This window comes from Gorilla gorilla, chromosome 1 (assembly GCF_029281585.2).
Source record: "Gorilla gorilla gorilla isolate KB3781 chromosome 1, NHGRI_mGorGor1-v2.1_pri, whole genome shotgun sequence".
NCBI lineage: Eukaryota > Metazoa > Chordata > Mammalia > Primates > Hominidae > Gorilla > Gorilla gorilla.
This window is the reverse complement of record NC_073224.2, coordinates 157,154,231-157,171,025: the sequence shown is the minus strand read 5'-3', so window position 1 is coordinate 157,171,025 and position 16,795 is coordinate 157,154,231. Positions and strand designations below refer to the sequence as shown.

The 16,795-nt window shown below is 35.2% G+C and overlaps 1 long non-coding RNA gene across 2 annotated transcripts in view; it reads right to left on the bottom strand.

The window, feature by feature from the left end:
- LOC134757016 (uncharacterized) overlaps nucleotides 1-16,795 on the bottom strand; it is a 200,459-nt gene that overhangs the window by 169,918 nt on the left and 13,746 nt on the right. For both annotated transcript variants that reach the window (XR_010130613.1, XR_010130614.1), the window contains exon 2: nucleotides 16,293-16,404. This is a non-coding gene — a long non-coding RNA (uncharacterized lncRNA). The remainder of the gene's footprint in view (nucleotides 1-16,292; nucleotides 16,405-16,795) is intronic.

Genomic DNA, 16,795 nt, shown 5'->3' with positions numbered 1-16,795 from the left:
GCATGATTCGTGTACCATAAAAGACGTTAGTGGGGATATCAGTAAAGCTTAAGTGGTATCTCCAGGTGAAGACTATGTGGTGCTTTGCTCTATTATTTCCGGAAGTTTGGAACTATTTCAAAATAACAATTTAAAACAAAAAGCACTTGAATGACAATGACTAAAGTGTCTGGTGAAAATGCTGATAATTTTCAAATTGCAACTGGCATTCTGAGAGTTGGAAAGCTGCAGGAGTTTAATAAAATTGCCAGTGACAATCCAGAAATTAGGCAGGTGATTCAAAACTAAACACAGAGGCTGTTGCAAAATTTCACATGTTAAAGACTCACACATCTGTCAGCTGTTGCCAGAGAAGAAGTCATACGGCTTTTGATTCTGTGCTTCCTTCCAAATCTCTTGTTATTCTCATTTGAGGAACAAACCTGGAATACTGCTGGTAGGGGCTTTTGGGAAACGTGGTTCCCAGACCTCAACCCTCTGGTGTGTCTAGAAGTGGATGCTGCCAATAGACAATCTGGTGCACAAAGCATTACAGGTCAATTTGGTTAACAGAAAGTTAACTGCTTTTTGTTATTCATTAATAAACAGGGTTGGCCGGGCGCAGTGGCTCACGCCTGTAATCCCAGCACTTTGGGAGGCCAAGGCGGGCAGATCTTGAAGTCAGAATATCGAGACCATCCTGGCTAACGCGGTGAAACCCCGTCTCTACTAAAAATAAAAAAATAAAAATAAAAAATTAGCCTAGCGTGGTAGCGGGCACCTGTAGTCCCAGCTACTCGGGAGGCTGAGGCAGGAGAATGGCGTGAACCCCAGAGGCGGAGCTTGCAGTGAGCCGAGATCGCATCGCTGCACTCCAGCCTGGGCGACAGAGCAAGACTCGGTCTCAAAAATAAATAAAATAAAATAAAATAAAATAAAATAACACGTTGCAGTTTGAAGGCAAACCCTTTCACTTTTTAACCAAATTTGCACATTCATTTATTTGTTCAGTAAGTATTAATTTTGTGCACCTAGTAAGTGGCAGGCACAATTATCGGTGCTGGGGATTCAATGGTAAACATGCCAGAGAAGGTTTTGGCCCTTTTCCAGTTTGAAGCTCTTAATTGGGCCTAGAGAGACAGTAAGCAAGTTAGTGAAAAAGAAAACATTCAATCCAGACAGGTACTATGAATCAACTAAATATGGTCATGTGACAGAATACCTGAGAATGGGGGAGTACTTTATGTAGAAGAGTGAGAATGAGCTACTCATAGGAGGCATTGGAGGAACAGCATTCTGGGCAGATGGAGCTGTAAATCCAAGAGCCCAGAAGTGAGGAGGGTGCAGAGGCAGATGTAAAGAAAGGTGTCAGGATAAGGAGTTTGTGCAATGAGAAAGTAATCAAGCAGAGAAGTAATGTGATGTGATCTATGTTTTAAAACTATATTTCTGGCAACTTGGTAGACAAGGAAGCATGGGGGTTAGGGCAAAAGTACAAGCAGGGAAGAAAAACTAGGGGGTTATTTTATAAGACTCAATAAAAAATGATGATAAACTCTAGAGATACAGGACGTAAAGAGATGGAAGTATGTTTTGGAGGCAGAACTGGCAGGACACTCCTTTTTATTCTGTTATGTATATAATGTTGTTTTGTTGGTTGGTTAGGTAGCTCAGAAAACACTGTGTGTTTCACCAAGGATGAAGCCCCTATACAGGACAATTAAATGTTAAGGTTAATGTAATAAACAGTTGTTTTGGCTACACAGAATCCTGTCATCATCTTTTAGTAACAGAACTCAATCTTCACTTTTGTTTCCATGACTTTACTTTCACTTTCCCATAACAGATAGCCTCTGTGCAACCATCAATCACATTAGTTCTACCTCCTCCGCCCTGTCTCACCCTCACCAGTGGGTGAGCACTTGATCCAATGTAGTCCATTCAGACTTTCCTCTCCACAGAGGTATGGTAACTCTAGACCTTTCTCTGGCCAGGTATATCACATTTTCGTTTAATGTAGGAGTTGTTCAGTGCATTGTCCTTCCAATAAATTCCTTCTATCTCTGTTCATCCAGACTCAATTTCTGTTGCTTATAACCAGTCCTAACTGACACAGTGATTTTCCTGATGCTTAGATACATTTACTTTGGAATGTAGCAAAATATTCAAAGCAATTGTCAATTTAAAAAGGCATCATAAGACAGGACATAGTGGCTCACGCCTGGAATCCTAGCACTTTGGGAGGCATAGGCAGGAGGAGCTCTTGATGCCAGGAGTTCAAGATCAGCCTAGGCAACATAGGGAGACTCTGTTTCTACTAAAAAAAAGAAATTTTTTAAGAAAGACAACATAGAAAAATAAGGAGGAATTTAACTATAATTTCCTATTACTAAAACCCAAGTAGAAAAGCAAAACAGAGACTTCACCTAACTTTACATTTAAAAATAAAACTAACCCACATATATCTAAAACACATGCACACACACAGTCACACACACACACAATAATAATAATAATAATAAGGTAGACTTTATGAGCAGCAACAACTCTTTGTTCTATCTCCACCTCCATTCTAGTCCCTGGAAGTAACATCTTTTAATCATTTTGTTTTTTAGATTTTTCACTGTGTTCTTATTTTTACATAATTTACTAATTTTACTGTTCCTTTTTTTATTGTAAATATTATTATCACCTTCCTATTATGATATGTAAAGACTTAGATTCTTTGCATCAGCATTTTTAGTTTTCACTTCGTTTTAAAGCTACACACTTACATCCTTTTTTCTTATCTCATCAACTGAAGAGAAAATATCTGATCTCCCACAATATAAAAATGAGGATTTTATTTTCCCTAAATTTTCTTTCAGCTCTTAGTATGTGGCATCTGTTTATGTACTTTTACATTTTTAAGTTTGATACATTTTATATTTAATTCAGCAACTTTACAGTTATTGCATTTTGCCCATTGAATTTAAATGTTGAAAGTTAATATAGAGCATTTTCATTATTATCACTCTCTTATTTCCTTCCTTTCTACTTTCCCCAAGCTCTTAAACAGCATTTTCCCTTTCTGTTCTAGGAGTTGAGGCACAGTGGTAAATTCTGTCCATTACACAGACAGGTGATATGCATTATATATCTTCTGCAATATTTTTATTTTCCTGAAAATGCTAATCCTTTTAACCCACTCACACCAACATAAGATTTTTTTCCTTTTCTTTTTCTTTCTTTTTTAAATTCTCTGCTTACCATGTTCTTAATTGTGCAAAGTATTAGTTTTCTAACTGCCCCTCTTCTCTCAGCCCCACTGTTTCTCCATGGAGACCCTCCTTCTGAAGCTTCCACCTTTTGGTTCTAAGCTGGAACTGTTAGACATCTATCATCCTGGGGCAACCCTTCATAAATGTGCTGATTAGATCTGCCTCTAACCGGACCCCATGACTTCATTCTTTACTTAATCCCTTTTCATGCTGTAGCATATCCTCAATAAACTTTCTAAGATAATATGCAGGAAACACAGCAGTGTCTAGAAAGTCTTTCTTTTGTCCTTATATGTGATTTGATGATTTAGTTCAATATAGGATATCTAGTCTAAAATTATTTGTCCTCATAATTTTAAAGGTATTTCTCTGTTATTTTCTAGCATTTAATATTGCTGATAATGTCCGATGCCAGTCTGATTTTGCTCTTTTTGTAAGATAAAGAAATATTTTATCTCCTTCCTTCTTCCTTCCTTTATTTCTTCCTTTCTTCCCTTCTTTCCTTTTATCTTTATCTCCTTCCCTTCTCTCTTTCTCTTTCTGGAAATGTTTGAGGTTTCTCTTTATTTTTAGTGTCTTAAAATTTTACAATGATTTATTTGTTTTTTAAAATTCGTATTTCACCATTTGTTTATTATTATATTTTTCCTGTGATCAGCATTCTCTGGGACCCTGTGACCTTTCCATTCTGGGATAATTTCATTGACTATTTATATGATAATTGAATTCCATCTATTGATTTTTTTTTCAAATTCTAGAATTCTTAATACTTGGATAATGGGCCTAGTGGATAGAATATTCACATCTCTATATGTTTTACTTTCTTATCTTCTTATTCTAATATTAAATTTATTTCTCTGACAATCAGAAAGCCTGTCTCTGCAATCAGGGACTGACGAACTTCCACTGCCTCATAAGGGCTGCACAGGGAAACAGAGGGTACCCGAACAAATGTGAAAATCTTTAAGGAAGAAGGAATGGAAACATGAATACTAAAAAGGCAACCAAAATATCCATTATACTTGCAATCTATTTATATCAACCAGTCAGTTAATGACAATATATTCAAGTTGCTGTGCCATAGAAGGTGTTTGATAGACCCTAGTAAATAAACCATTATAATGGAGATATTTATGCTAAGATGATGAGCCTGGAGAGAGAGGCAGGGTCCAGATAAAGGAGAGTCTTACAAGCCATCAAAAGGAATTTGGACATTAGTTTTATGCATCAGAAATTGTTAAAGGGTTTTATATAGAAGAGTCACTTAATACCACCTCTAAATAATATCTCCTGGGGACAGCTGTTTGGTGGCTGGACTTAACAGACAGCAGGGCTAGAGTCGGAGAAGCTGTTTAGGATGCCCTTTGTATGGCTTCCTGTCAGAATTCTGAAATTTTTAATCCCTTTGCATCTGTTATTCTGATTATTGTTTTTGAATGTTAATTGCCAAAATGTAAGCATAGATGAGGTGAATTCTCTCAAGTCTACTGTTAAACAACTGCAGGCATCCTTTTCATAACTTGTTTTCTCATCACAGATATGCTAAATATCACATCACTGCCATCTAATTTACTTTGAGGAATGTTTTAGAAATTATAACCCCCTTCCTTTTGCTTCTGTTTCATGGGACATAGGCTATTATTTAATTGATGTTTAAATCTACAATATGATTAGTTCACACACAGTATATGATACTTGTTTATTCTACTTTTAATCAATTTTTTGTCAAAGTTATTTACAAGTTGATTTACACTTCTAAATTCAGGGTTTTTGTTTGCAAAGTATCTATAATGTGGTAGTTAAATATAGCTTTTAATAACGGAAAACTCAAAAGCAAATCTAAACTAACATAAGTATGTCTACCTAAAATTATGAAAGTTTTTTTTTAACTTTCACTCTGAACTTTACCCATTTTGCCTAATCCTGATTATTTTTTAAAGTACATCTGCTAAGAATTCTGCAGTATTTCTACAAGCTGGCATTTTCATTTTTGAAAGGATTATTTGAAATTTAGATTTGGCATCTGTCAGAAAAAAAAAAAAAAACACTGTCATCCTATTGGATGTTATCATATAGCAGGTAATGATTGCTGAAATTTAACCAATCACACAGAATGACAGCGGAAAAACACCCTGACAAGAATTTTATGTCAAAACCATAGAGGAAAAAGCAAAAGAGCTGCAAGTTAATGCCGTCCTAATATAATAGATTTTATTCTGATTAGCCTATGCAAAGTTGATGGTGCCAGATAATCCACAAACAGAGTCAATATAATATTTTTTTGTAAAGTCCTGTCAGAAACTTTTACGCTGGTACCAGTATTGTGATCCTCAGTTCGAGGGCCTGTCTGACAGTGTAGGACACAAAGAGCTGTCAACCCAAGAGCCGGCCGAAGATGATTGTTAAGGGGATTTGGTAGTCCTTCTATTTGCCTAATAGGGAGCCTTGCGCTCAGCATTTCCTAAAGCAAAAGAAGACAGATGAAATCTCTGGGTACTTCATTGCTGCTGCCTCTCAAAGATTTCCTGTCAAAATGGGCCTATAAGGGGAGAAAGGTTTTCAATAAATTTTTTTTTTTTTTTTTTTTTTAACCTGGCAGGATTTCCAGCCTTGCTATGAAAAGAGTTTGAAGGCTCTTTCTTTGTTAAAGGCGGGGAGGGGCCAGGGGAGGAAGAGGAAGAAAAAGAACAAGAAAAAAAAAATGCTGCCAAACTACCAGATCTAGACTAGTTGTGTTTAAAAATAAAAAAGCAATAGAGGAATACGGCTCATATTACCGTAGCATACACAGAAAAACCAGCTTTGATTGACACTTTATTCATATTTTATATAGTTTGGTTTATTCCACCCCCCTCCCCCCGCCCCAACTCCACCCTGCTTCAAATGGAGAAAGTGACCTTGATGTTCTTGTGGAAAGGATGTTTGTTGTAAACTATTTTCAGGACACTTTTAGTAGCTTATGTAGGAAATGAGGAGTGCAGGTCTCATTTTCACCAAAGGGATGTTTGCCAATCTGCTGTTCTCCTTATTAATGCTTTCTTTATTCCTTCACTTCTGCCATCTTGTCAGCCAGCCAGCCAGCCAGCCCATAAATGCTGTCTAATTGCTTGTGAAAAGACAGAGCTTCTGTCCTCAACCGCCTTATAGTCTATGGGAGAGACCATTGTAGTGGGGGTAATTTCCTAAGTTTCTAGGAAAATATATTCACACTCAGATCCTTTCTACTAGTGCCAAGCAAGTCAGGAGCCACATCTGTTAGCTATCCATTCTTTGCCCCAGACAGGGGAACTGTTTTTGTCCTCGTTTAGCCTGGTTAATGTGCAGTCACAACTTTCTCTGTTCCTTCTCCCATATTGTATCCCCCTGAATGGAATAAAGGCAGAAGAACCTGAACAAAATAAAGGAAAAAGCTGATGAAATAAGGATAATAAGGAGTGAACTCAAAGTTTTCTCAAACTGTGATTCCCAGCATGGCTTTTGGTGCTAATTTGTTTAAGACATCCTTGGTCTTTTTAAAACCGTGATGTTGTTAGTAAAGCAAGAACTGATAGCTGACACAGAACAATAAAACCAAGACAAACAAACAGTAAACTCTCAACTGTCTGTGGGCGTTTAACATAGGAGCACACAGGTCAGAAACCCCAAGGATAATATAGAACAGAACAATTGATTTTTGTAATGAAGAGCTTCAAGTCATTAAGAAAATGTTAAATCATGTTGGCCATAGCTTTTTGCTATGATACCAAAACATGCTATGTATTTAAGAGCATTTTAATCAAAATATATATGTAGTAAAAACAGGAATATTAATAGTGCCTGTGTTATTTGGAAAGTTTACTTAGGGAAGAAACTTCATTCCACCAAATAAATTGGATAAATGAGCTGCTATTATATGTTGTAATAAGCCATATTCCACTGAAGTAGCTTTATTTCATAATATTATGTTACATTTCTTTTTCTGCAGTGAAGTTTTAGAAATTTATAGGTCAAATTCCTGTAACGTTAACATGTCAGTTAACACAATAGATAACAAAAAAAAAAGTTTCTCTAAAAAAGCAGCCACAGTTACGGTAGAAGACTAATTGGCAGCCTGTAGGCAATGTAAAGGCTTTTTCTAATGGGGAGTTCCCAGGTGGAGGGAGCTACCTCTTAGAAGAGCAGCAGATCTCAACAAAGGATTTCTTTTTTTCCTGAGAAGGAGGTGAAGATGTGAAGCAAGGAAGGTCATAAAGTACATGGTCATGAGTTAAAGATGAAAGAATATCATGGAATGTTTTTGGCAGTGCAGGGACATGAATGAAAATATGAGATGATTAAATTATGTATAGATGTGTGAATAAGCATGTATGTTTTATTGTTTAGAAAAGACTGGGGTCATGGTGAAATCATTTGCACAAACTCCAGACCAACTCTTTTGATAACAAACCACTACTGTAATGTCTGTGTAGAACAAAATCTCACCAAGCACTAGCAGTAAAATACCTTTTATTATTATCTGTCGAAACCAAACAGTACCATTAAAAAAAAAAAATGTAACCCAAAATAACACTAGACAGTCTCTGGAAGTAGTAATAGGATTTGAGAGCTGAGAAATAAAAAAAACCTATAAAAAAGAGTGAACAGTCAACAATATACAGTAAGCTGAATTACCAGACAACAGCATATTCAGACAGTGTTCTAAGAAGTGACACTAAGTTCTCTACAAAGGTGGGATAGCGTGGAAATCAAAGACAAACTCAGAAGATCATTAGAAACAGAGAAATGAAGGCATTGAGGATAATCACAGGAGAGATTCTGAATAAACTAGGATCCTGATGAACATCTTTTTCAGTTATTGATTTTTCATTTTTATAAGAAATATGGTCTAATGGATACAAATTTTCTTTAATTTTAATTACAACTTGAGCTACCTTTGGCATTCCTCATGAAGTGTTATCAACCTAAGATTGAAGAGGCTAACATGCTTACATGAAACAACACAAAAGTTAGTGTAGTATCCATGTTAAATCAATAGATAAGAGAGGCAGAATGTCAATTATTCGATCCAACTGGATCCCTTAATTCTGAGTGCAAAAATAATCATGGGAGAGTCTGTGATACGTAGATATCTGTATCTATATCTGCATATGGCTATAGATAGATTTTGTTCATTTGTCTGTTGGAACTATAAGCATAGGAACAAAATCTGTGAAAATGAATCAATGAAGATTTTGTAAATAGGACTGTATAAATAAAAAATTAAAAATCTCTGGTTTCAATTCAATGGAGATTTTTTTTCCTTCCACAACTAATAGCTCAAATGTTACAAACAAAAGCAGGAGACAGATTTGGCTCTGCCCCTGCCTGTTGGTGCCCCATTCTGCCACCCACTGCTATTCCTAGAATTAATGAAATATCAAAACCAGGCTAGTGGAAGTGCTGCTAATTTGGCTTGTAATGAAACAAAAGAATCTAAAATGCATATCCGTCTACTTTTATAGGAAGAGAAGACGATAAAAAAAAAGATCAAATTACACTTCGTATCATGGGATATGAAACAATTACAGGAGGAGGAAGGTGGAGTATGTAGGACTCAATGGACCCTTTAATGAATAGTAGCAAAATATCCACCCAAACAAATGACATTCTTCATACCTTAACGATAGAAAATAACCAGCTTTCATTCAAACTTTTATGAAAGGATCTTTATAGATTTTCCCCCCACTGACTTAATATCAACTTTTGGAATTAATCGGCTTTCATCAGGGGATGAGGACATGCATCACAACAGCTTTTATATTTTTCCAATAGTCACTTCATCTGGGATTGAGTTCATCCTAGGGAGTTTCCACATTCATCTGACATCAATTATGCCAGCTCCTGCTGATACTCAATTCATGTCATAATAATTAACTTGTATCTATTATAACCACGTTTCATAATTAACGTTTTATTTTTCAAATTTTTTTCTCATGCACATATTTTAAGATATAGCAATCTTAATACCTTTGAAATGTTCTTCTGTTCTCATCGTTCATAGCCATAGTAAGACCGACTCTGTCTTTCAAATTTAAATGGTCATGCACGTTAGCTCTTTGTTCGTATTTTTAGTATTAATGATGAGGAAAATAGTAGTGGAAACTGAATTTCCTCAAAGTGGACCAAGTTGCCTTAAACTTAAAAAATCAAATAATTATTTAAAAATTATATTACTACCCCATATTTTCTATGGAAAAATTGTAAATTTTACACCATAATCTCTTTATCCTCTTCAGTTTTGAAGAATTTCAAAGATAGATGTTTGGTCAATAAATAATTCATAGCAAGGTCATGCAAACCAAATAGAAAAAGGACTTTGTAGCACTTTTAAGGTACATATTTACCACAGCAATGGCATGGAACTAGTTTGACACAAAATTTGAGAAATTCAGAATTTGAATCAGATTCTACAGCCTTTGGAAGAAGGAAATTATATATCTAAAACATCGAACAAGCTTATAACACTCACAAAATTCTCTCATCAATTTCATCAATCTTCTGAGATACAAAATAAAAATTTAAGCAAGGTATTGAAAAGGATAAGGCTCCTTCTGCTGTGATTTGGGTGGATGATTGGCAGTAAACTTAATAATTGCTCATGAGCTGAAAACTTGAAAGAGTTTTCCATTACATATGGATAACTTTATTTGATCTAAGGATAACTGAAAACTGCAAATGGACCTTCATGAACAAAAGTTGTAACCCGAAGGAAGAATGTTCTATGTATTCTAAACGTGTGTATTTTTTTTTTTTTTATGATATCCACTGGAGTCACAGACATGCTAAAATGGCTATTCTCTGTGAAAGACTAAGGTTGGTTTCTTCTCTTACCTGTTTTAAGATGTATAATTAGGTTAATACATTTTTATAAGCCAAATAATATATTTAATTACCCCAGTTCTAAAATACCTCAATTATACTTTTTATATATTAAGAAGCTGCCTTATCAAAAGATAAACTTCTTGTATTTTGTAGTCAATACTCCTTATAAAAGTATAGAGAAAATTGTAGAAGCAATTGAAATATTTTGGGAAGCATCTCCAAAAACTGTAATGAGGCTTCTCAGAGACCAGACAAATAACATATTAATTCTGATATTTTATATTTATGTACCATTTTACCTTTTAGATAGATAGTATTTTTGGATGTATTATCTCATAGAAATACAGGATATACTATAACATAGAAATTTTAAAAATAGGGGTTAGAATAAGGAAAATGATTGTCTGAAGTTTCATATCTACAACATAGTAAGTCAGAGTCTCAAATCCAGGCCATCCCACTCTAAGCCTATGCCATCATGATTATTTTGAGGGTGTAGAATATAAACACATATTGTCCAATGACAAATGGTATGGGAACAAAAACCTTGATGAGTTCAGGAGTACCTTAGTTTACGGTTCTCAATTGCTGGAAAGAATTCATTCTGGTTAGTTTCTTGAATATTTGACTGAAATATTAGAATCACTCTATTCTTCTTTGTTACAGCCACCTTTCTGTGTTGCCATTTCTACTGATTCTTTATTCCCATCTACCAGGGATTCTCAGAGTCCAGTGGGTGAAATGAGGGGAACCCACCAAACTTTTAGTTTCATCCTTTTCTCCAAGTAGGTGAGATTACTAGGGGTGTTCCCAGAACTAAACCAATCACTTAGACAATGTCAAACTATGAAACCCACAGTGAAGATACGACACTGGTATGTCTGAGTCTGCTCCAGTTGAAAATCATGCCTTGAAAATGCAACCTGAGACTCCAGGCACCTAATGACACCAATTGGTATTCACGCAGAAGTACAGACTGTTACATATGCTCACTGCAAGTTTTGCTTCGGGGAAAAATGGAGAACCATTTAAGTGACTCCTTCTGTGCATTGAACTGTCAACTTACAGAAATGCCATACTAATCTTAGGGAAACTCTCTGCAAAGCTCAGTTGAGTGGTGAGTGAATGTAAATGTCCCGACTTATTAAACATCTACTTCATCAAACCTGGCAACCAGGGGGCGATTGATTTTGCACTCAGCTCACCCACACACCCTTATTTATTATATATTATTTTAGAGGGCCTTGATCCTTTCCTCTATATGTAAAATATTTTTCTCCTTCTTAGATATATAATAAGATACACTATTTTAGACACAGATTTGCCATGAGTAGTAGAATTTCTGCAGCACAAATCATCTTTTTAAAAAGATATCTGAATTATCATACTTAGACGTATGTAATATATTAGATAGATTTATATTTATTTTATATTTTAAAGCTCTACCTCCAATAAGCTTTACACAGCAGAAACTAGACACAATGAGAAGTGGAGCAGCAGTCAAAAGATAGTTTCTACAGTTGTAAAAGCAACCCTAACCACTGACCCATGATCTTCAACCATAAAAGTGAGAAACAAAACAGAGGTTCAACAGCATTTGTAGAAACTGTAAAATAAAGCCAAAAAAAAAACAACAGAAACAACATTTAACCCTGCTCTTGATAACGTATTTGTAAAACCTAATTTATATAAAAAAAAAAAGGTTTTAAGAAAGTCTACATTTTAAATTTTGGAAACTTGACATTTTTCCCTCTACCTGAAAAATGAATGGGGGCGGGGGGTGTGGGGGGAGAAGAAAGAATGCATTTGCCAGGTGGGTTATCCAAATCCTGATTATTAAACAGTAATTTTCATCAGATTTTAAATGCACCCATCAATAGCAAGATTGTAGAAGGATGATACAGCTAAATCACTGCTGATAGAAAATTAGTTGAGTCTGCTGTCTCAAGCCAAGATTGGCAGCGTCTGCTGCTCTCGTAATCAAATTCCTCAGCATTCAATATAGCAGGCCTGAGTTTCCTAGTTAATGCTATAAAGCAACACTGAATAAATACAAATGGCTTAATCTTCTTTTGCAGTCATATCCTCCCACACTGGTGCCTGTAATTAGAAAAATACTACATCTCATGTCCTGAATAGTGAATACAGCAGATTGTTAATCATTATATTTACATGGCTTATATAAAAAGTATTTAAATTCATGAGTACCATAAGATTTATTTTAAAGAATATTAATACATATACAATACCTAAATGTGTATTGTCCTCTCTACAGAGATGACAATAAGCTACAGCTTATTGATGTGTTTTTAGTACTTCCTTTAAAAATTGTTGCATAACAAAAATTCAGGTGCCCCAAATATTGACAAAACAAAATATTGAAGAAAAAAGTGTATATATATTTTTGTTTATATCTATACCCATCTCTATATATAATTATAACATAAACACATATATACATAAAACAAACAAATTTGATGGAGTTTGCAAACTCCAAGGAAAAGACACATTCACACATACATGAAAATATAATCCCACATTCAAATAAAAATGTGACATATTAAAATGTATCAAAAATGTATTTCTAGTGAAGCCTATTTTATAAAATATATTGTGTACTATATTTTATCTATATTTTACACCAATGTAATATTGATTTCCTATGAAAACACATTAAATGAGAGATTTATGAGAAGGGTAGCAAATCTCTTTTGGCCAATAAACTGTAACTCTTTTGTATCTGCTTTATGAACAGGAGCAAAAATGGTAATGCTTCACATATTTCAATAATTTAATCCAAAATTTACAAATGTTTGTCATTTAAAAATAATTAAGAGAATAAGAATAATAATGGCTGATTAATAAGGAATTAATAAGTATTTGTTTAACTCTCAAACACCCTTACAAACAACAAAAATATATATGTATATTTATACACATCTAAGTACGTATATAAAGGCATGGGTATTTGCACTTTCAAAGATGAGTTTACAAATAATAAATAAAGGAGGAAATTAATAGGCAAAGAATGTGGCTTTTGAAATAAAATAGGTTTTTGAGACATAGCAAGCAACAGCGATTACTTAAAAAATACAAAACAGAGCAGCTTGAATCTGATTGAAGTGGTTACACACTGTGCGAGCAAAAGCGTGCAAGAGTCTCGAAGAAGTCTAGGCCGAGTACAGGGAAAGCACGAATGAGCAACACAGAGAAACTGCTCTCTTTTTATCTCTATAACCTCCACCCTCCCTTTTACCTTCCAAAGTTGTAACTCTGAACTTGGGACAACAATCAGGTGATTTCTGTTGAAGCTGTCCTTCCTTCCCCTAATCTATTCTTTCACATAATTAACTGCCTGACTTACTTGTCCTCTGATTTTATCTGAGGAGCTGGCAAATTTCACTAATTCCTGCAGTTACCACATATCAATGTTAAAGACGTATTTAATTCCCAAGTTGAAAAGCAAACACTCAGAGTATGCATAAGAAAGACGGAAATACTGAAAAGTTAATAACACTTGCCACTCTTGTAGCACCTTTCAGTCAGTGATTTCAAAGCCCTTACAAAGCAAAGGCTTATCATTCTCATTTTGCTGAAACTGAAATGCAGAAAGGTTAAGTGATTTGTTTATTTATTTATTTGTGATTCATTTATTCTGCCCTAACAAGTCAGTAATGAGTTGGGAATAGGAGACAAAATGTCTGATGCCTTATTCTCTTTCAGACCACTCACCTTGCACATGGTGGAAGCTGATGACATTTACTTTTATAAGTCAGGAATCATCATTAAATTGACATGCCTATGCTATGCTTAGAGATAGTCACAAAAGTCAAGGGCCATCGCTTTGGAGCTCAGAGTTCAGAGCAAAGTTACTTTGAACAATTATAACTTAGAGAAATAGGGAGTTAACTGAGACATTTATTCAGTGAGACCCTGGTGTGAAGTCACAAATCCTGCTAACATTTATTGTACACCATGTGACAGGTGCTGTCCTCAGTGCACTGAGTTCATAAAATCAATTAAGCCATATAATAATCTTAGCTGTAGCTACTGCTGTTATTCAATTTTCCAAAAAAGAAAATGGAGGAATAGAAAAGTATTTTGCCCAAATCACAAATTGAGTAAAACTGGTAGGGCCAGAGATGCACAATGCATGGCACGTGACTTCAGACCCTAATGATCTCTACTAAGCAACACTGCCTCTCTTTTGCATCCCTGCGCCATGCCAAAAAATTAACAGCAGAAAGAGCGTTTAGTACAAATTAACAAAATGAAGTGCTAATGTAACTTTGGATGTGCTCATAATCTACTGAACAATATTATTTCTAATTGTGAATATAACTTCATAGCAATTTTTTTTAAAGTAAAATCCAAAGTTTCCAATGCTTATGGGAGAAACAAAGATAAAAAGGATTTTTTAAAAGTCTAGTTTGAACTTCTAATTTATTGCAACATGGCTGTATCCTTTTTGCTTTGGGAACGGATGGTATAGGGAATATTTTGGAAGGAGTGTTCAACATGAATCCACATTTTGACTACAAAAGTGACTAAAAAGGTTATTTCACTCTTTCATTTTCAAAACAATTTTATTAGATATTATCCAAGTGTCAGATGTATAAGGAGGATCTACAAAATATAAGCTTAAATTAATAATATTTATTGGAAGCTAAATATTAAAATTTTAAATAATGTACTATGTGGTGTTGTGAAAAGAATACTGACCTAATCAGTCCAGACCTGGTTTCAATGTCTGTCCCAACCAGAGACTAGTGTGACCTTGGGTAAGTTATGTAAACTTACTGATGTCTAATTTTCTCAGTTCTAGAATCATGATGTTCCTGCTATGCAAGGCTGTTGGGCGGATTAAATAGACCATCCACTCTGTGAAGAAATGACTCAAATCTTTTTGTTCACCACTTCCCAATGTTCAGCCTAGCATAATCTTTGGTTTATTATAGATGCTAAATACATATTTGTTGAATGAATGAGGATACTTACAGTTCTAACATATCTGGCATGTTAGATGCTCAATACATGTTACAATTTTTTAACTTTTAAAAATTATTAATGTTATTATTGTTAATAATGTATATGCAACAACTGCTAAGGATCTGAGAATGACAATACTTGGAAGCTGACAAGTTAGTTTGCCACAGTTTCATGAATCTGAGTGGAAGACACGAGACTCCTGGATCAAAGACAAAGTAGTTTATTACTCGCAACAATAACCACAATCAGGGATTCACAATTTTTGCACTGAGTCCCAATTCCCTCAGGACAACAAGATGAGGGCCAAGTAATACCTGCACAATCCATGGGTGATATCATAGGAGAATGGTCAGTAAGCATGCTTGCCTTTCACTCCAGTGATAGGCAGTATCTCTATCCTTAAGGCTGAAAGCAAATCTGCTCTTTACTTTGATGTGCAGAAACATGGGAGACCCATAGAGAATTGTTGCCCAACAGTATAAAAGCACACAGTATATTGAAATGTGATCAGAATGTGGTTTTCAATTATAAAACAACAGTCTAGGATATAACAAAGCCATCTTATTTTTAAAGAGATTTTAATGGTATATTTAATTTGTTAGATGCCTTGCTGTCTAGATTATATTTTTTTCTTTAAATTTTACCATTTTGTGAGAATATAAACATTGGTTCAGGAGTCAGAACTATGGCTTCTTTGAACACTATTCCATTCTGAACAAGGGTTTATGAAAGAATTTTTATCTATCAAAAACAGAAATCATGAACTTGAAACTATTATTACAGGATTCTATGCAGACAAACTGAGCAGCCATATATTTGCATATTGGAAATATACAGTCGTGGAACGTCCCAGGCAGCAACTCTAACAGTGATAAACTTGCAGTATTCTCTGCCAACAGCTTTCTCAGATTATTTTCCTATTTTTCTACACTTGCCGCTGCTAACCCTTGGAAGGAGTGGTTTACAATTATTGCATTCACTTCTTCAATACTCGGTCATTCAGCCCTTAATCCCTTAATGTCAGGCTTTAGTACTAATGGCTCAAGAAAACCATTAAATATCAACAGTAAAATTTAAATAATCAAATTCAATGACTTTTCCAAAGTCTTCTCCTACTTGTACTTTTGGTATCAGCCTGTCCTTTTTGAAAGTCTCTGCCTTTTGAATTCTATGCCTAGTTCTATTCCCATCTCTCTGAAAGACAGCACTTCAAATTTCTCTTACCTGGTTCTGTTTCACATCCCATCTGTTAAATGTTAGTCTTTTTTGGGTCCTTCATCCTTTTCTCTCTTCAGGCTCCTTCTCTCAGTGACCCCATAGTTTTCAAGCTTTAGTTCTATAAAGATGGCATTGAAAAGTAAATCTCCATTTCTAAACTCTCTCCTCATTCAGTCTCCTATTTTCAGCCATCTGCCAGATGCCTCCACCTAACGCCCTAAGCATATCTCAGACTCAACGTGTCTATCACTTAACTTCTTCACTTATCCCGCCAAATCAGTTCCTGCCCATGGCTACCCAATCTCTTCTAAGCACACTGTGGTCGTGGAGTACAGTGCTTTGGCTTGTCCCCTGGCATCGTGGCTGAATGGTAATACCTGTCTTTCATTATGTTACCACCACCCTGGTTTAGAGCCCTATAATCAACCCCTTAGCAAATCTACCCCTTGGCAAATGCAACAGCATCCCGACAGGCTTTCTTTCCCGCTTGTAGGCTATACTTTTCCCTG